Source organism: Gobio gobio (assembly GCF_949357685.1).
Source record: "Gobio gobio genome assembly, chromosome: 9".
Taxonomy (NCBI): domain Eukaryota; kingdom Metazoa; phylum Chordata; class Actinopteri; order Cypriniformes; family Gobionidae; genus Gobio; species Gobio gobio.
In genome coordinates, this window is record NC_137115.1 from 51,303,522 (window position 1) to 51,325,932 (window position 22,411).

General features: G+C 40.4%; 1 protein-coding gene across 2 annotated transcripts in view; it reads left to right on the top strand.

Moving 5' to 3' along the window:
- Window positions 1–3,508: 3,508 nt before the first annotated feature.
- Window positions 3,509–22,411, top strand: part of b3gat1a (beta-1,3-glucuronyltransferase 1 (glucuronosyltransferase P) a) — a 143,522-nt gene continuing 124,619 nt past the window's right edge. Inside the window, exon 1 of one of the 2 annotated variants that reach the window (XM_079825043.1) lies at window positions 3,509–3,974. The gene's annotated coding sequence lies outside the window, so the exon portion shown is untranslated. The remainder of the gene's footprint in view (window positions 3,975–22,411) is intronic. The other variant, XM_079825044.1, reaches the window with a different exon arrangement.

Sequence of the window (22,411 nt, forward strand, 5' to 3'; positions counted from 1 at the left end):
ACTTTGAAAAAGCCTGATATTTTTCGTTTTGACATGCGTTTCTGACGCTGTCCCCATACAAATTTCTGCGCTCAAACCAAAGGTTTTTTCCACTGTAACTTTGTTGCGCGTCGTCTCATTTTATTATGTCAACAAAATATATGATGGGCTACTCATCACAGAATATACAGGTAAAAAGGCACACGATTTTTAATCATAAAATGTAAATTTATATTGTCGTCAGTGGCGAGTTCAGCAAAAATATCACTCGCAAATTAATATTTTTGGTGTGATAGCTTTAGTCGCAGCCTGGGCCCTAACAATGACACGCATGAATACATCCATTTTCTTTCTCAATTATTTCACAAGTTCATACTTACATATAATTTATAGATTAAATTTAAATGTGTATTTGGCATGCTGTCCGGGGGGAGGGCTTTGAGCTCGGAATTTGGGCCGAACCAGAGTGTAAGTGGTTAGAACTAAAAGTGTGGAGAAGGGGTGGTGGAGGGAGGCTGATAAACTGTCAACAAACAGAGGTAAGACTGCTGCATATATACACCTCTATTGTTGATTAGCTGAGTGCTCTCCACTTGTGTCAATTATCTGAAAGTGCTTCTCTCGAACCTTGTTAATAAAACATCATTTACATTCCCGTAAGCCATAAGTGACAGTGTTTACGAGGATACTCACAGAAATGAGAATCATTTTTGTCCGTTCAAGCACAAATAGATGTGGAAGAGAACGGAATTGATTGCGTGCTGTCTGTGCTCTGTGTGTGCATGTCTTCTTATGCTCGAATAGTTTAAAATTGCTTGAACGTTTAAACTGACAGGACAAGTTCCACCCACTTTTTAAGACCAATGATATTGGACCCACTCATTTTTATCGTCTCAAATTCAGCACGTCTTTTTACCTAACGCTAACCGATAAACACTTATTATTGAACACGTTAGATGCTTTAGTTTCGCTTTTCTAATATTTTCTTCATTTTTATTGAAAATAAATGCCTTTCCGATCTGATATGTGATGGGAAAAGGGAGTAGAGCGAGTTCAGCAAAAAGCGGATTCGGACCTCGGGTCAATTTGCGTCAAACTTGATGGCATGCATCTTACCCCTACACTATTTTTGCTAAATGATTCTGTGTGTTCCGTAATTTTGTCTGGCCCAACCAGACATTTAGTAAATAATGCAATATATTTGTACTTAATATAAATGTCATCTACTCTAGTATATTTTTTTCTGGGAGAGGACCCACCCAAATTTTGTTTGCTTCCGACGCCAATGCATAAGGTGTGTTCGACATTGGCTGCGGCTGGATGTGCTTGCATACTTAATCACAGCTGAAGTGAAATAAATGCAATATTTGTCAGATACACAGATGTTTCAGAGACATTTTAATCTATGTACTGCTTAATACAGCGTCTGTTTGTACAAAAATAAAGTTCAACATATAAATCTACACTATCAATGAAGTGGGGTCTACATTTATTATCAGTTTATTTTGATAAACATGACAATATAACATTGCGACTACATGAAAAGAGGTTTTACCGTTATAAAAAACTGATTTGTGAGCATTAGTGGAACTGAAGGTTTTAGAATAAACACGAAACACACGTGATCGCTGTCATGCGGTGAATCCGGCCAATCGTGGAACAGCTGTGTCGTCATCAGAGCTCGTGCAGCCGCTCTGGAAAAGCTGCGCAAAATGCACCAGCCGGCTGCTCTCGAATCGCTCTCGCTGCACTTTGTTGACATATGTCACAGTCACGTGGCGTCGGATAAAATTTCTAACCGGCATGCACTGCTTCAAGTCAGCCGCCGATCGGTCTGAAGTCGAACAAGCCTATAAACTTATGTGTCACATGTCTGTTTGTGTTTGGACTTTCTGTTTGTATTCTAATTCGTTCATGTGCTCCTTTGTTCAGTTTCCCGCCACTCCTTTGTTACCTTCATTATTAGTTCATTCTGTTAGGGTTAGGGTTCGGGTTAGGAATGTTCGAAATTATCGGAATATCGCAAATGTATATATCGCAAGGGCATGCAATATCTGAATGATTTTAATAGGCGTTAAAAAAGTGTACGTTTTATGTTGACGCATATAGCAGAGAATAGACTGGGCTCACGACTGTTACTTATGTGACTTGCTTGACGTTAAAAAGAGTTATTAAATGCAAAAACTTGCGAAAAACAACTCCTTGCAGTCTCGTGCTGTCTGCTGTCTGACACACACACCGAAACGTGCGCAAAAGCCGTTCTTTTTTTCGGGTTACACACTCGAACTCTCAAATACACACAGAGTTATGTAGAAATGGCTGTCTCGATGAGTATTCATGTAAACATAGTCGGTTATGCTTTAAGTGAACGATATCAGTTGGAGAAAGAAATTGATTTTACACACTTAAAGCAATATCGTATCGCATATCGAATATCGCATTATTTAACAAGCATATCGCATTTTTCTTCAATATCGCACAGCCCTAGTCATTTAATTTCAATAAAAGACGCAATGCTTGATTTGGTTTACATTTGCTTGTTGCGCTCGATTGCGCCCTCTTGTGGGCATAGGAGACAATACAGTAAGTGAGATGGTGGTCCAGTGGGTTAAACCATGGAATTGATATGCAGAAGTTTGCTGGTTCGATCCCAGCGGTCACCACCAGTGTGTCCTTGAGCAAGGCACTTTACTCCATGTTGCTCTAGGGGGATTGTCCCTGTAATAAGGGCCCTATTTTCGTTTCGGGGATTTTCCCTGTAATAAGGGCACTATCGGCACTATTTTCGTAAGTCGCTTTGGATAAAAGCGTCTGCCAAATGCATAAATGTAAATGTACAGTACTTTTTCCCTCTAACGTTAAGTATTGCCTTTAGAATTCGAATATAATTAGTTCGAATATAAATAGTTCACCGTCTAAGTAAGTGTGTGTTGCTGCCTGATCATCTGTTTGCCTCTATTACCATTAAACCTGTCATTTTGCATTTACTATCTTCGTCTGTGTCTCCCTTTCTGCAACCACTGTGACACAATGATGGTTAAACTTTGCAATTAATGAGAGAATCATGTGCATTTCAAACCGTGGTGCCTGGTTTATACTGATACTATCCCTATCCTGCGATGCGACTAACGTGGATGTGCACACCGCGATATCGATGCTAAAATGATATGTCGTGCAGCCAAAGCCATACACGTTTGTTATATGAGGACAAACTATCCCTTTTAGTAGTGCAACATATTTCAAATGTGTGTGGTATTAATTCAAAGAACAGCAGTGACAATCTTTACATATAAAGTAAAGTACAGCATCTGTTCTGTCTTATGTACAATGACAAGATGTCCAACAATAATGGTACACGCACACATGCACATCACCACTAACATCCAATCAACCCATCTACCAAACCTCTTTTTTCCCCTCTTGCTCTTTCTCCCCCCCCCCTTCCCTCACAGCCCACCCTGCGCTGAGCCATAATGGTACATGCCATTAGTGAGCACATCTTGAGCAAGGAGGGGGTCTCTGCCTCGCCGAAGAGGCTACGTTAGAGCCACATAAACACATTCACAGATGTGTCTCCATGCGTTCTGACAGACCGACTGAGCCAAGACCGCCACGCTGAATGAAGACAGAGAAATCAGGAGGAGAGACGGAGGACAACCACCAAGCAAATTACCACAGCATTACTGCAGGGTCTTGCCCACATCCCTCTCTCTCTCTCTCAGATTGTAGGCTTGAGTGAGAGCACGTCTGACAGGGAAGAGAGGAAAACAGGGGAGATCTACCGGCAGATTCGTCCTCAAGGCTCTTAATTACAGCCAGTGTTTCCACTTTGATCCAGAAGCCACAGCACAAACAAATACAGGGATGCTCTGACCAAAAACAAAGAAAAAGCAATCAAGAGAGACACACAAAGACGGAGAGTGAGAGATGGAGGGATTTTTTTAATGAATGAAGCATGCAGCAGCATGTGGTGGAAATAGCAGCGTCTACATAAGGTAAGACAAACCTTCTTTGTCTAGTCTGTGATAAGGCATAAAACAAACAGGGCACAAATATTCTGCGGTGACGAGCAACGACAGAGGCTGAGACTAGTGTTTCTCCATCACGATCGAGAGGCGGCTGTGTGGATGAGCCCTGGAGAATAAGCCATGCATATGTTAAGATATACACAGAGATGAGCTTGTGACAGGGACCTGAGGCAAGCCTGAAGAAGAGATTCACTCATAATCCGTACAGAGCTCAAAGAGCACCAGAGGGATTCAGTCACTAGCTTGGGAAACAGTCGTTGGAAAACAATCGGTTTTGCTTCTGTTGGATCTGTTGACAGTAATGCAGCATAGACTTCATTTTAACACATTTTGAAACTCACCACTTTTAGGATATTTAGTCCAGGCCATCCGCAGTTCAGTTTATATTCGGTTGCATTTGGATCAAATAAGTGGCGGTTCAATACGCATTTCATATCTGCACTGCATTGATAAGTATCAAAACAAGAGAAGAGTCAACGCTAATGGCTCCGGAGCACTGCTATTCCTAATCTACACCTGGGTATTAGTGTTCAGTCATTAAGAGCTTAGTTTAGGACCCCTCCCCCCACCTGACCCAGTGTCAAAACAACCCCGCATGCTGAAAAAACAACCCCGGGAGCAATGCATGGCCGGCGTTTAGCAAAACTGGGATGCCAATTAGACTGAGAAAGTCTAATATCTCTGTGCGTCCATCGCTCTCTTTTATTGTGTTGAACCCAACTCTGCCAGCTGCTGAAGCAATAACAACCATAGCTAAATATGTAAATCATTACATAAGAGCAGGAACGGTGCCGCTCCGGGGCAGGACCATGAAGCCATTAGTAGAGATGTGTAAGCGATGTTATCGGAAAGTACATCTCTATGAGGCTGCGTCTGGGAGTTGAGGAACTGCCATTTGAACAGATTGGGCGACTCTTGCTGGAAAGTTTAGCTCAATTGAGTCAACTGTGACATGAGAACAAACAAGGGAAAGAACGTGAAAATGATTTGTCACGTATGGTTATCTCATCCTAAAACGGAGAACTACAAAGTTTAGAGCAAATAAATGACAGAAGTTGATGATGTCCTGTCCTTTATTGTTATGAACATCGCAACTGGCATTCGCACCTCATTTCACTTTCCTAATATGATGTATTCCCTCGTGAAATGGGAGAACGACTTGATTTTATTGAATTGGGAATTGATTGGATTGTAAAATGCAGGCATTCGTTCCAACACCAGATTAGACAGACGGACCTGAATGTGAGTTTGCAGTGATTGTCGAGGACTTTTCCCATCTTGAAACACCACTGGCAACCACTTTTAAACAGGCTTTTTGATTGAGGCGACAGTTCACCCAAAAATGAAATTTCTGTCATCATTTACTCGCACTCATGTCGTTACCCGTAAGACCTTCGTTCATCTTCAGAACACAAATTGAGATATTTCGAATGAAATCCGAGAGCTCTCTGGCCCCTCCATAGACTGCAACGTAATCACCACTTTCAAGGTAAAGAAAGGTAGTAAAGACATAGTAAAAGGTAGTAAAATCGTTAAAAAACTCCATGTGACTACAGTGTTTCAACTTTAATGTTATGAAGCGACAAAAATACTTTTTGTGTGCAAAAAAAACCAAGAATAACGACAATACTGAGCGGGCGTTCTGACGTCGAACCCAGAAGCATTGCACTGTGTTTACACTCAGTACGTTTACATGGACAACAATACTCTGATATTAACCTGATTAAGACCATACTCTGATTAAGAAGCTACCATGCAAACAGCGATTTCTAATTACCTTTATCCGGTTAAAGTCATACTCGAAGTAAACGCAAATCGAATTAAGACATGAGGAGTATGCCTATTTTAGTCGCATTATCGGAGAGCATTAGAGACATCTTAATCTAACTGTTAATGTCGTGTAGGAGTTTTCGCCGCATTTTGTGACAGGACACACACACACACACACACACTAGGCAAGTGTAGAGGGGAGGGCTTTGGGGGCTCGAGCCCCTGCCCTTTTTAAAATTAATCAAAAGTGCCCCTTTCAACAATCATCAATAATATTGTGGCAAATAAAACAGAATTTGAATTTATAATTAATATAACAGCGCGTACAAAACAAAGCTCCCAGATGTCGGAAAATTCCCGTTTATCTTTTATGTATCCGTCAGTCTGAAATGTCGTTGCCATAACGTGTTGCTATGGTGCGTGTTGTTTGACAGCTCATTCTGACACGGCCTCCTCTATATTTTTATCTCTTTGTTGTAATTATTCTGCTCATTGTAAAAGTAAAATAAAATATGTTTTTTATCTGTAATTCCATATTCATAATTGACCATACTGTCTGCTTACAACAGCGGTCGGGAACCTCTAGGCTCGCGAGCCTTATGGGTCATTCAGTGAACGCCTGTGTCTCGGCGGTAGGCGAAAACAATCGTTATAACAATAACGATTTTGAAACATTTTTCATCATTAATCAAAGCTATTATTCGAAATGTAGGCTGTCAGGTAGGATGCAAGAGGGGCAGTGTCTCTGAAAAACTGAAAGAGGCAATGTATAATATTACAAAAATAAATTATACATATATATAGACATTATATAAATAAATATATATATTAAAAATTACATTTAAAAAGTATAAAAAACCCTAGTTTTTATAAAGTGACAGCGAGACCTGCAGGTAAAGTTACTGTGGGTTGCCTGAGCCCATTGAATTTGAACAGACCCGCCAAAGTCGCGCTATGATTGGACATCGGACAGCGTAGCGTGGCATGGGGACGTAATGACGTACCATTAATCGATCTATGTTCATTAACATGTAAAACGGGAACATGAACGGAGTATCCTAAAAGCAACTCATGTAAACACCTTAATCAGAATATTGTCTTATTCAGAATAAGGTCAATAATTAGATGTTCATGTAAACGTAGTCAATGTGCACAGCATCAGAGACCGAAGAGAAGAAATTGTTGAATAAAGCCGCTATTTATTTATTTTTGCACACAAAAAGTAGTATTCTCGTCGCTTCATAACAAGGCGTTTTCCCAAACGCTCACCATTGTAATATTCTTACAAACGACAGGGCGACTCTGAGTACTCTGAACTAAATTAAACAACAATCTCTTAAAAATTTTCACTAAACATTTCCATTTAATTTCGTGAAATTTTTTATTAAACATGGACCTTTATTTTAATTAAAAACTGCTTATTTCTGCTATTGTGGGCTCATTTTGTAAATAAGCAATTAATTTAGACAAGAGCAAACTGGGTTACAGACGTACATGCTCGGCCAGATTCGCCTCAAAGTCGTGCATCTTCAGAAGCGGATCTGCACGGAAAGTCACAAAAAATGCTGTGCACACTGCCACGCAAAATGCGTACCCAATGCCGTACTGATGTAATTTATACCACACACACCCAAGCCAACTTGTGGGAGACGTGTCGAGTATACGTAAATCAGCCTTAATGCAGAGGTAGGCTTACGCTCAAGTGACATTGCAGTTATAAACAAAGACAAAGGTTTTTTATTTGCATACGTTTTAAAGCCTTGCCTTTCACAGGCCTAATCCTGGCTTAATCTAAGCCCTGTCTGTGACACCAGGCCTATAGTAAACTATGCTACCAGGTGAACTTTGCTGTTCTCTCTCTCTCGTGAGGGCTCTCAATCCTCTCAAACATTTTTAGCCAGCGCTCCGTGGTGTCAGCACATAGCACTGATAGCTTTATCTTACCTTTAACAATATTAAAGACTCAAACAGAGTATTCATACTATATATTCAGCACAGTAAGCTATAAAAGCTGAATGACCTGCCATAACTCGGAGCGCTCGAGAGGACCGAGGCGACAGAAACAAATAATACAGCCAACAGTATCATGCAACTCCTCGGATAAATCAGTGCGGTTGCAGGGATTTCTGGATTAGGCAGATTCCAAAAATGTTTTGAAGTCCTGTGGGTAAAATTCACAGCGTTTCTGCCGAAAACAGTTCTGACGTTGGCATTTGAAAGCACGCTAGGCCGGGGCCGCTGGCTGTAGGCACTCTTGCCCTCCCTCTCACACACACACACTCGCACAAGTTCACACACTCAACCTCTTTCGCTCACATGTGAACAATTTGTTCACGTAGCAGACAAGCACTCCGATTCAACCTGCAAGTGTTTCGCTTCTTTCACAGGAGAACCCACACTGTTTTCACATGTGCCACACAGACAGGCTAGGTTAGTGCGTTGGGGGAGTCCAAGCTCTCAAAAGACTGTAAAGCGATTCACAACGCCATCTGAATCTCCATGCCATGAATATTAACCAGCACAATTGTTCCCTGAGTGACGCTACCATGGCTGCATTATTCATTCATCGCCGACGCTGCCACAGAGAGTTACACACCGCTATGGCCAGATCAGCTCTTTACCAGCTCGCGGTGCCCATAGCTCTTTCTCAATGGACGGCTAATGAACAGCTGAGAAACCGAATAAGAAAAGAGGAAGAGAGGAAAAGGCAGGAAAACAGATTGCCAGGCCTCAGGCTGGGCTGTTATTCTACCTTCTTGAATTCGGCACCACAGGGCTTTGAGCTTGTGTTTGGCTGCCATCTCTGGCCCACTTTAGTTGTGCAGCCGTAGACACACACACACACAAACACACTCCCATTACAGAACCATGACACCCCCAGGGACAGCAGCTGTTACCCCCGGAAGAGCTCGGCTCATAGTAGCAGAAGGGCTAAGAAGCTAAAGTGAGGATGCCAGGCCATATTTCCTCAGCGGGGTCTCACGTGGCCGCCCACCCTCCATGTGCCAAACAACTTCATCCATTCATACCGTGTGTGGCTCACCTTTTTCTTAATAATGTCTGGCAGCTGTACAGAAACGGCACAATCCTATTATGCTGAGTCTTGATATGCTTGTGAGGAGAAGGTACACTTCACTGACCGCCATCGTAAGATGACTGACATGCATTCTCGACTCCTTTCTGAAGCACATGTGTGGCGGAGGACCACGCTGTTCACACGCCTCACGTGTGTTTGACAAAAGCAAATGGCCTATTCAGTTTCGGAGGCAAGAGGCATAACAAAAGCAACTTGTATTTTATTTTTAATAGTCTACCATCGCTCGTGTTAAAGGGATCGCTGACCCAAAAAATGAACATTCTGACATCATTCACTCTCCTCCATGGCGTTCAAAACCTTTCTGTGTGGAACACAACAAAAAATATATTTTAATGAATATTTTTGTCAATACAACCAAAGTCCCTTTAAGGCATTTCACTCAGAGGCCATCTTTGAAACGGCCATTTCAGTCATGCAAGTACATGCAAGCAAACATCAAATTCTCCAAAGCTGTTCACCAAGCTCACCAAGCTACATTTCTTGTTTGAAATCACTGAAATCTGACAACAACGGTCTCATAAATGTGTTTTTTTTAATGCTCAAATAGTGTTTTTAGGCATTTTTAGGCTAGATCCGCCAATGTGTGTTTGCAGTCAAAAGTGCGGATCTCAGAACTATCAACTGGCCGTCATTTCACCGTCTCAGTTAACTATAGACCCGATATAGTCCGGCTATGAGTAACCCACTTCTAGCCAAAATAACCTTGAATTCGGTTACATGTTGTTTATGTCAAAATAACTTGTGAGATGTTTGATCATCATGTTAGCAAAGTCAAGAGTGATTAAGGTGTTTGGTTTTATTTCTTCATGTTCATGTTGTAGATGACTAGTCTATACTTAGGCTAAGGTTAGACATCTATTAAATTTTCACTGACAGCCCAAATTTTGCCTTGTTTTAGCCTAGATGTCAGGGCTGGGATTGGACAGCTATTAGAGGTTGCTGGGTTTATTCAGAAGGCGGGATTTATTCCGCCATATTGCTTTGAACTTTGTCCCATTCATAAGTAATATGAGTGCATCGTCTCTGTATGTCTAATGTCTTTGATACAACCCAACTGACTTTCATTATATGGACAAAAAGCAATGAGACATTTTCAAAATATATTCATTGTGTTCCACGGAAAAAAGTCACTCGTTGGTCACGGTCATGCTTTGGAATGACCATCAGTTTAAATGTCATTATGCAAATAATGTAATATCTTCTTTTGTGTTCTGCAGAAAGCCATAGAGATTAGGAAAACTAAATTAATTTTATTTTCCAACTAATTTACCTTATATGCTTACTATATAAAGTTTTAACAAGTTACCTTATATTTCATTAATTTCTGAAAGCATTTTAATCTTTAAAAATTATGCAATAATGCAAATTTAATAACTCATACCCCCTGAACAGTACATAATAAGAACTCTTCTTACAATTTAAGTATTTCCAATTTAAATGCAAATAATTTTTTTGCTAATTCTGCAGTCAGCACAGCTCCAGCTGGAAACATATCACCAAACCATGCTTACCAAGAAAAGGCAAAATTAGGGGCTGTTTACACAACACCGTTTTCAAATGAAAACTTTTTTAGTTTTGGCTGTGTATTTGCATGAAAACAGCATTTTGGGGGCCTGAAAACGTAAGCTTTTGAAAACGGGTTTGAAAACTCAACCGTTATCGTCTCCGTGTAAACTACAAAAATGCAAATTTGTGAAAATGGTGACATCATATGCATGATCAGGCGCGCAGTGTTTCTTTCATGATCACAAATGAGTACCCGTGGTTACCACCAGAGGGCACTCCATCCCGGACTGTCACTTCATCTAATGCTGCGTTCACACCAAATGTGATTAGAGCGTCCGGCGCGAGTGACTTCAATGTTAAGTCAATGTAAAGGCGCGTTGACGCGCGTCTGGAGGTCCTGCTAGACGTGTTTCGCGTGGCGCGATTCCGCCTCATTCGCGCGTCCAGTTCGCGCGTCTTGCGTGATACGCACGTTATGAGCGAGTGGTGCTTTTTGTGCATTCACGTGTTTGAAGCGAATTCGCGTCTGACGTCCGAATTGAAAAATCTGTACTTTGTTGTCAATTCGCGCCGCGTTAACCAATCAGGAGCCTGCTCGCTGAGGTAACGTGGTAAAGTGACGTGATGAGAAACCCTGCATAATTTAAAAAGTCTACTATTGTGTTACAAAATGCAGTTTTAAGACTTTTTCAGGTAAAAATGTAGTTGTTTAAAGCGGACGCACGAATGGATTCAAAATGTTCACACGTCAAACTAGACGCGGTAGACGCTCTATTCGCGTTTGGTGTGAATGCAGCATAAGGACTACATTTTCCACATCACTTACTACCGGGACTTCCTTACTGATTTCATCCACCTGCTCCCCATTACCTTGTTAGCTCACGCTAACTCATAATTAGAGTTATGCCTGGTCATGTCTGTCATTCATTGCAAGTCTTGTTTTGTTCACACTGCATTTCCCTGGTTTCTTGTCTCTTGGTTTTGGATTTCTTGCCTGTTCCGTGGTTTGCCTGTCTCTCTGGTCTTGTTTGCCTGATTGGACTGATTACCTGTTATGACCTCTTGCCTGTTTGTTGACTATGAGTGTGGATTACCCTTTAAAATAAAGCTGCATTTGGATTCTCAACCTTCTGTCTCAGAGCAGTTCCGTTACATTTTCTTTACAAAGTGACATCGCCATCTACCAGCATGGCAGCAGAATACAGCATTTTTTTGTCGTTTTCTCTGCCTTCGTAGTTCGTTTTGACAACTGTGTCATCTGTAGCCTACGCGGAAAAGGCTAAAGGAAAAACCTATCTGTTTTTAGTACATCATTTTCGTGTAAACATTCCCTTAGTCGGGCGCAGTTCATATGGGTCATGTTCTTGCGTTCAAATTTCGTTAATTTCGTTGACAAATAATTTATCATCATCAATTTTGTCAACAACCTGTTTTCACCAAGCGGCAACCTCCCGCAGTTTCTCTTGAAGCCAATACGGAAGTGACTTAAACTGCAATTCATCGACTGGCCGCTAGAGACAGACTCCAGAAGGAGCAGAATCTCATTGAGCTCCATGTTAAAATGGCCAACTATACAGCAGATTAAAACATGTTTACAGTCTGGTACAAATTGTGGTTTGGGTCTATACGGCTAATTTTGCCCTTCATGACAACTGTGGGGGGGTTAATTTTTTTATAACTCATTCATTAACATTATATAAAGCATTCAAGTTCTGCATAATTAAGGGCGAGGCCACTTCGAGTGACAGGTGGATAGCCAGTTATCTGCTGTCTGTTAGTCATCACGTCACTTCAGCTCCGCCCACGTCACGCCTTTTTGCCCATTTTCTGTTATCTGGGAGTGACGCGCTGCAAAGATGGCGACGGTCAGCTCGTCCATACTTTGTGCTTCAGAGCGGCTCATCAGAATCCTATACGTGACGTCATGGTCACTACGTCCATATTTTTTTACAGTCTATGGTTTTCACTGACAAAAACGAGACAATAAACCAGTTTTGGATGACAAAAACTATGACGAAAATCTACTGTAATTTTCGTCAACGAATAAAAATGAGACAAAAATGTTAGGGAGGGACAATTAGGGAAGAGATCCCATCAGAACTGATGTCCTGTGTAACAGATTCACATGTGAATTGTAACGTGCGGATCTAACGGCGGGAAAACACGGCACTGATGAGCTTCTACAGGCTCACGCGACAGCGCTTCAAAGCGGCTCAATCAATGAATTACACATTTATGTTTATTAACTAATGCTGAGATATAATGACAATGTTTACTCTACGATATTCATATGGTAGGGTGAATTCAGGGTGATTGGACACTTTTTCCAAGTCATCTCAATGGCTAAAAGTGTCCCAATCACCCTGAAATCACCCTAATATGTTTTAGACGGTTGTAACAATGCATATTTTATCTCCCTCATCTGAACTTGAATGAGCCACTGCAATATTAAGGCTTAAACATTTCAAAATAAGAGTCACGGTGTATTTCAAGCTTGTTTATAATTAAAAGTCTTGCATTATATATACGTTTTTGGTAACAATTAAATAAATGTTAAGTGAAATTAATTTAAACTTAGCTTTAGCTTAAACTGATATGCTAACTAAAACTATATAGATGTTAAAAAAAAACTGTGAATTGAGCTCTTTCATGTATTTTTAATGTCAATAACACAATGTCTGACATGTATTCAAGTAACAGTCGGTTATATAATGCTTAAAAGCTCAATTCTGTCAGGTCCATTAAGTCAAGAACACACAAACAATAATAATAATTACGATTTTTTATTGAATAGATTGCAAACAAGTTGATGTTCCTGAATTGAAATTTGGCGGTATGGCTCTGTTCAGGGAGTCCTCTGACCTTTCATGAGCACCAGAGGACAGCAGCAGCAGCAGCATTAGGGAACGCTCACAGTTTAGGACTGAGAGCTAAAATATCCCCCTGTGAACAGAGCAGGCAACATGACAAAAGCAAAATGCCACGTTATGCATAAGGAGGAGCTGGGGAGGTGGCGGGCAGCAGTAGCGAGCAGCAAGCATGTATGAGCAAACCGAATGTGCTTTAAATAGGGCGCCTTGTTTGAGCTTTGGCCATTGAGCAGCGAGGGGAGTTAACCAGCTAATGCAGCTCAGCTGAAGCAGATCAGCTGACGGGACAGTGTTGTTACAAATAACATAGCAGCGTCTTGACTACCTGGCCTGCCAGAACTGACGCTGACGCTCAATTTAATGCATTACAATTGAACTAAACTCATTAGATTTTAGTCGACTTAATCTACTGTAGATCTTATGATATTTAGTCAACTAAAACTAGATCACAATGTGCTGTCAAAATTAAGACTGGTTCAAAAACAGCCGGGAGTAATGGAACGGAACAGATGCTCTAATAGCAGTTCAGTTTGAACTCTGAAGAAATAGAAATAAATTACGACAAAAGATTTCTGTCTGATGCATGTACAATAAACTAAATAAATAAAAAACCTACGTAATCTGCGAACATTCCCTGCATGAACATGCTGTTTTTTCCTGAGTGGGGGAAATGTTCACAGTCCAAAATCCTGTCTATTCTCATTCTCCTGCTGAAAAGACTGATTCATATAAATGTCTGTAAAGACACTGTGTACTTTACAGCGTACTTGATGAGAATGCAAAAGGAGCAGCAACAGCCATGAGGGGATAACAAGCAAATGACCTTTAAAAACAATAAAGTCTCCTTTTAGTAAATCTAATTCAGCTAAGTATCTGTCCTCCGTGCCCATCCTCTGGAACAGCAGTAACACGGTGAAGCCGTCTGGCATCAGACCCCAGTCCCTCAACAGCAGCTGCTGCACTCACGATCCCAGCCCTGTGAAACATCTGAGACCAATCAGATTTTCTAATCCTGTGGATTCACTATAACGTGACCATGACCGTTTCATCTCTGGACACCAAGTGCATTCATATTTAATTTGAGTCTTCAATAATGTCCTTCTTACAGTATGAAACAGGATTGATACAGCAGAGCATCTGGCCTTAATGATTTGGCTTCTGTTTGGGGAACTCAGGCTGTCACAGACTGGGTTATTAACAGAACATTGTAACAGACTTATGGTAGAAATGTAACACTATGGCAACAGCTTTCTTACCTGTACGTGTGTCCCTCTGTTTGGCCTAAAACACGAGCTGCGTCCCAAATCGAATACTTCTCTACTATATATACTTCTCTATCTAATAATAATTTATTATTATTATTATTAATTATAGATTTTTTTCTCTGCCTTCCTTTGCTTATTTGCACTTAGCACTTTATTGTGAAGCACTTTGGTGTGTCTCAGCCATCTGTAAATGTGAAATAAAATTTGACTTGACTTGACTTGATATAGTGTGTGAAAAACAATATGCCAACAGAGTAGTATGTCCGAATTCATAGTATTCGAAAAACAGTCGGCGAAAAGTGCGGATGACCTACTACTTGTAGTACCATCACAGAGAGGCAAAAAATCCCTTTCCAGAACATTTGCATTCAACGTTCCCAGCTGGTGGAACGATCTTCCCACCGTCATCCGAAACGCTGATTCGTTGACAACATTCAAAAGTCAACTAAAAACTCATCTCTTCCATGAGCACTTAACCTCTTAAAAAAAAAAAAACTTTCCTTTCCTCTTTCCCTCCCTACTCTAGCTTGTGCTGCACTGAGAAATGTACACGGACTAAGTATTTCAGGCACTTGTTGCGCTCACTCGACTCTTCACGACCAATCGCTTATTGTACCCCCAAGTTGTAAGTCGCTTTGGATAAAAGCGTCTGCTAAATGCATAAATGTAAATGTACTTCCGGCGAGATTCTGAAGTGCTCATACGATGGACACTTTACTATCCCATGAGGCCACGGGAGACGATTTATGAATGGAGGTGATGGGACGCAACTGACGCTGGTAGGTCACATGATCATGACAACATGGCGGATGTAGGACGTCCGGATTACATTCATACTACTTTCATCCATACTATACAGAACGTACTATTTTAACGGTCGCAAAGTTCGTTCAAATTCAAATGTAGTAGCTACTCACATAGTACGTGATTTCGGACGCAGCCACGGTGTTCATCCAGTTTGAAATGGTCACTACAAACAATCATGGCGTTCTCTACATATTTCCGCCATTTCTTTTCAGCCTTTATCCACTGCCTACACCGCTCTGGATCCTTCCACTAAACGTTCACTCTTTGAATTCTTGCACCCGGGAACAATACAAGTCGACACCAATATGACTAAAAGTTTGCTAAGAAGTATTTCCTACTAAAGCAAGGCAGTATTTGAGGGTGTAGCATACTTTCCGACGATATCAATAAACCCCGCCCTCAAGACTGATTGACAGTTGACAATGTTAAGAACAGAAATTGAAAGACATGAATAGACAAACAATGGGATTTTTTGTTTTCATTCACCAATCAATTTTTATTTAAAGTTTTTTATTAAAGTTTTTTTTTTTTTATCCAAACTTTGTATAAAGATGATTCTCATGGTTATGAAAGATACAGAATAATTTGATATACCATTTTACTTTATGCAATATGTGTGTAAACATGGCCATAAATGCCATTCCCATTCTAGGCAATGCATCTATACACTGTATCTAATTTGCATATTAATGTGTTTTGGGACAATATGTCATTTAAAAAGACGTGTACTAATATTTTCATTAGATTATCCAGACTTAAAAGTGTGTATGTTGTCAGAGAAATACAAAACTACTACAACAACTCTTCCTCTTCTCAACATGGCCTTTGTTGCGTGTTCCCAGGGGCGGGGTTTATGTAAATTGTAGGGTTTGTGATGTCACTAATCCGCAAAGAAGCTCATTGTAGTCCCTGCCAGCCGTTTGTTGTAGTCCTTAAAAAGCGATTTCTGTAAAAGAAAATATCTCCCGTTGCTTTGAACTTTGAGGGTTGTAACTTTGCAGATGTTGTTTATGCTCAAACAGCAACATTACACACTAACTAAAGTTTAAGTCAAATCATAATCAAGGACCCCTTTAATGTGACCCCTTACTAACTATTAATAAGCAGTAATTAGAAGTTTATTGAGGCAAAAGTCATAGTTAAGGAGCCTGAACTAAAGTGTGACCAGATAAAAAAATTAATTTGGTTGGCCTCTTGCCATATCTGACTTGTATTGCATGTAATTATGTTTAATAAATATTTCATTTGATTAAAATGCATTCCAAATAAAATATTTTCTCATTATCCTTGTGAGATGTAATTGACTGAATAATATTATTCCAAAAATTTGCATCGATTTGATTAATTATGGCCTTACGAGCGGCATCAGTAATGCTTGCTAATTAACATTTGTTATATTTTCTCATCTCTGTACAATATAACTATATAACAATGCAACAAATCAGCCTTTTAAAACATATTCATAACAGTGCAGCAGCAGCACCACTTGAACCGCAGAAAGAGGTTTTGTGTTTGTCATCAGGTTGTTATTGTAGTAGTTCCTCTAATGACCTGCTAGTTAAAGTAGTTACGGATAGGCTCTTTAAAGCTATTGCGCTGTCAAGCATGCTGTTAGAAATCAGGGCTCATCTTTTGTGTGATAATCTGGCTAGAACACTGCAGATCACATCAGCGTCAGCCGGCTGTGCTGCTCTCAGCTGCCTCTGGCTTTTGTTTCCTCTGAGCAGGACTCCTGACCTGTAACAGACCTTGCATGTATCTGACAGATAAACTGATGAAACCAGATAGAATTTAGCATGTTAACGATTTAACAAGATATTAAACCAGAGTTTAAACACGGCTACATCGATGGGATGACACTGTATTCTTGCCTTGGGCTTTAATTATCAGGTTAAAAATGGATTTGGTCAACCTCAGCCTCCTTAGCCTTAAATTAAATCATGCTCGTTCACTTTGAGGTAGGGGCTCAATTACCATTTGAGCTACTCTAATGTGAATATGGGAAAAAAAAGAAAGACAAAAAAAAACAGGATACTCTATGCATTATGAATAGCCCATGGGCAGATTGCTCTTTAATGCAGGTTAATGTAAGCTCTATATCTGCTTGCCAACATTGATCCGGTTGTGGTCACTGTAATTTTCAATCTAGGCTAATTGGAAAACCATCACTGGGGTGTAAGCACACCGTATGTGTGTATGTGTGTGTGTGTGTGTGTGTGTGTGTGTGTGTGTGTGTGTGTGTGTGTGTGTGTGTGTGTGTGTGTGTGTGTGTGTGTATCTATCTATCTATCTATCTATCTATCTATCTATCAATTCGCCTGCCCGCCTGTCATCCATCCATCCATCTATCTATCTGTCTGTCTGTTCGTCTGTCTGTCCATCCGTCCATCTGTCATCCATCCGTCATCTATCTATCTATCTATCTATCTATCTATCTATCTATCTATCTATCTATCTATCTATCTATCTATCTATCTATCTATCTATCTATCTATCTATCTATCTATCTATCTATCTATCTATCTATCTATCCATCTATCTATCCATCTATCCATCTATCTATCTATCACCAAGCCTTGTAAAAGGGTGTCACCACCAAAATATTCAGTGACCTGGAACGCATAGCAACTGTTACTATGGGGCTCTTCTTTGTAATGTCAGCAAAGAGGATGAGGACACTGGGGTGGCAGGAGGTTCATAAAATCTTCATACAATACAGACCAAACTACGATATGACTAAATATTCTGGTCTTTTCTATCTCTTTTCCATTATCGCACAGGTTAACCTCGAGACATTAAAACAGAACTGCAGCGTCTTCATCTCCACAGCTGGCTATTGATTGTGAGATGTGATTTCAAGATCTCCTAATGCTCTGTTTTTGATTTGTTCAACTCTACTTGCTCTCTTTCATCTGACATTCCGTGGTGTCCAGTCTCTCAGTGCTGAGATGCAGGCCACATGTGCTTTTGAAATGGCTATTGCAGCCTAATGAATGTTGGAGAAATCCCATTAAGGTCCATCAGTTGCACAAATTATGTTTACAAAGGAGGATTGAGCAGCTGGTGGTAATTTTTCTCCCGAGAAGTGAGCCACTATTTCAAATTAAGGGATTTGAAAACAATGCGCTGCGTTTGAACAAACATTTTGTATGCATCAAATCACGCGATAATCTTTTGACCACATGTGAGCGTGCCGCTCTGTCGGCTGGACAGTTGGAACAAAGTTGATGGTTTTACAAAATGATTTAACAGAATTTGTTGACCGAAAGGCTCCGTGTGGTTTTAATGAAGAGGGTGCGCATGCAGGCTTTGATGCTGTTCAATTGTTCCATAAATGCTAAATGAGATAAACAGAAAACCAATCGATTTGTCCACAGTGAAAACATATCAGTGGGAATTCTGAGGTAAAAGCGCCTGGTTTATCGACAGTCTCGCGTTGTACTAAACTAATCCCCCTATGTCTTCGGAAGCATACTGTGCTGTTATTGACATGCTAATGTTCGGTGTTAAAGACAGTGAGCGTTTGAGTTAGCATGGGGATTCCCTGCGCACCCCGTGCTGGTCCGATGCTTTTTACACCACTGCAGTCATTCTAAAGGAGCTACAAAACCGAACTCCGACTAGAGGGAATTACAAAACAAGGACCCAGCACTTCTTCTAGCAACAAAGAGAATGGCTGATTTTCTTTTTCTCCCACCACAGTCTATCTAGAGTCTTTGTATTTAGGGAGAAAAAGCTTGTGAGGCTTGAAAATGCCAATTTGTTCTCTTACTCATCCTCCCATCGTGAGCCTACTGCGATCCTCGTAGGTAATGAGTCTGGTGTGCCAACTATTTGCATAGCCAATTAAACCTCGCTGCCTTCAATAGGGGCACTTTAAGAGGATAATCAGGGCTGGATGGTAGGCTGAGACAGGAAGCATGACTCATTTTAGACTATTGGGTGACTGAGAGTCAAAAAGTAGCTCGGATTTTGGATTAACACACTAGAGGTGTTTTCTCGTGGGGGGAGGGGGTATCACACACAGTTTCAGTCAATCTCATGTCAATCTTGAGTACCTATAGAGTAGTATCCTTCATATCTCTAGCCTGACGTCGTCATACTCAATTCTAGTCAGAATTTGAGTCTGATACTGCTCCGTTGGGCTGTGATTATGGCGCGTGTTTCAACCGAACCAGGAAAGACCTCAATTGGATAGACCTACAACCAATCAGAGCAACGGAGCGATGCATAACGTTAGTTGTCAAATGTCAACAGAACTCAACTGCACTGTTGCCAAGTCCGCGGGTTGAAACAACCCCAATTATGTGATATACAGACACAGGAATGCGAATTTTAGCAGGCAGCCCTGCCAAAATAACACATATTTTACCCCCCCCAAATGCCATTTTTTCCCGGAGAACCCCCCCGGAAAGCTATTTAGCTTGTTTTTGGCTAGTTTTGAGTAACGTTAGCAATTGGGCGGGTTTTGTTGTAAAAACTTGGCAACCCCGTCTGCACGCACTCTGGAATAAAGCTTGGAACACACTCTGCAAGAACAAAGAAATTTGTTTGTTTTCTCGAGGTGGCAAGAACAAGAACAAAGTTCGTTATGGCCAGGACATTACATACTTCACGAGAAAAGCAGGTGTCGAACATCTCCGTTTCTCAGCATTAACCCCGCCCACTTTAAAATTCTGACCAATCGCACAATAGTTCTCGGACACCCACAAGAAAAAAGTTCTGCTCAGACGATGTGTCGAGAACAAGCTGCGAGAACTCCCAAACCAGGGCTCTCCCAGAACAAAATGACGTAATTTTGTTCTCGTAGCCCTGGGAGCGAGAACTTTTTTCTCTGTTCTTGCAGAGTATGTTGCGGCCTTAAGTAGCCTAACGTTAGAAGAAAAAGATGAGTGTAAACGATCTTTGCCGGTGTTGTAAAAAAAGAATTTAAGGATACACAGAGTACTTACCAACACAATCATAATTTCTGAGAGAAATAGTGAAGATGAATGCATATACGAACAAGTTCTCCATTTAGGATTAGAACGAATTCAACCCAAGCGCCTTTGATGGCGTGGATGATTACGTTACTGTTTATCATCTGTCCATCATCGTCTAAAGCCCGCCCTGACAATTTCATTGGTCCGAACAGTTTCTGTTCGGGCATAATTACTCCTCTACGGATCAAGTCCAGACGAAACTGCCCGAGTTAAAATGTTGTGGGCGTGGCTAGGTTCGGCTGGCATCAAGGCTATCATATCTCCGAAAAGTCTTTAGTTTTATCATATTTATAAAAGACAGATACGCTGTACCGAGTGTTTCCGAATAAAACCGAGCGACTGGAGGCGTATCGTGTGGGCGGAGCTAAAAAGTCAGGAGCGCTCTATTGCGTTGAGAGCTTCTGAAAGCTGTGACATCCTTGGAAAAATGGAAGAAAAAACGTTGTCCTAAATAAACGATGGCTATCAATCAGATTCAGCCATACATATATGATCCAGAATCAGATCCAGAGGCTGAAATTGAGAAGGGGCAGCAACAACGACTACAGCAGGACGTCTCTATGTGGTATGTACTGTAACTGTATATATTTGCTTAGCGGCTTGTTTAAATGACTAATTTCTACTTTCATTATGTCGTCGTAATATTTTTTTCTTTGCCCGTTTTAAAAGGTGTACATGTACGTGGGAAGTGCACATCGCATGCTCCATTGATAAATGAACTATACGTTCATGTTGTTTACTCTAATGTGCACTTTTACTCACAAAGTAATCAGATTAATCAAGAATGACACCACCATTGTGTATTTAGACCACTGCATGTGGGTATGGTAAGCTTTTCAATTTGGGTATGCCAAATCCAGGCGGAAATCCTCAAAAATGGTCCCAGAGCTTAAGTGTTAAACCATATGATTACTTTATTTGAACCAAATATTATTGCCTCATGGTTATTATATAGGTATTTTAAGTCATTGTAAAGGCTATTGTTTGCTTAGGTCCATTTTTATTGCCACAAAATATATCCGATTACCCGATTAATCGGCAAAATAATCGACCGATTACTCGATTACCAAAATAATAATTGGTGACAGCCTTAATTATGAGTATTTAAAATGTAATATAATCTAATTACAAGTACTTCAATTTTGGAATCTGATTATGTAATCTAGATAACATGTAATGAGTTCCCATCCAGCACTGATAACAGATTATTGTTGACCACGCCAGACAGTATGTAGTATGAAATTGCGTGTTTTATTCCCTGTAGAATCAATACATGTACAAATGGCTTCATATCAGGTTCATTATTCAGGTTATTTCAATCATTACAAGTGATGTTGGTCATTTGACCCATAGCCACATCAGCAAATGATATGAGAGCCGTTTCACTCTGGAGGGATCTTAGCCCTGAGAGTGATGTGCCATATATAGCACACATGTTAACTAAGCTTTCACAATATTGACTTTCCTGATTTTCCCATTTCTCCTTTGCTACCCTTAACCTGAACTGCTGTAGATGAATATTCATGAATGGTAAGCGATAAAATGAGCTGTACACATCTTCTTTTCTCATTTGTCTGTCCTGATGATAAGGGTGTTTCGTCAACGTCAAGCACTTTAATGTCCCAGGGGCTGTTTTTCATTAAAAATAACAACAGATTATTGTTGTTCTGTAAAGCTGCTTTGAAATTATATATGTATTGTGAAAAGCGCTATACAAATAAATGTGAACTGAATTGAATATACATTTCTATTGAAAAATTACTTAGTAAAAGGCATGTTTCAAGAGACATTAAAGTCCACCTGTGGTCAATCACTTTATCCCTTATAACTCATCTTTAATCACCAAAATTACATATTTAAATGGGTTTTTTTTTCCAGTGAAAAAAAAAATCTTCATGCCTTAAAATAGCTTGACTGTAACTCTACCCTTACTTTATTTAGTGTACACAGACCCATGAATATGCAAATTATCCCCGCCTCCACTCACTCACACCAGCTCAGAGACCCACTCGCTCAACTTTTACTCAAGTTACTGTACACTGAAAAAAAAAAATGTCTCCAATTGACCATTTTCTAGTGAGCGATCACATCTAAAATTTTCAGTTGG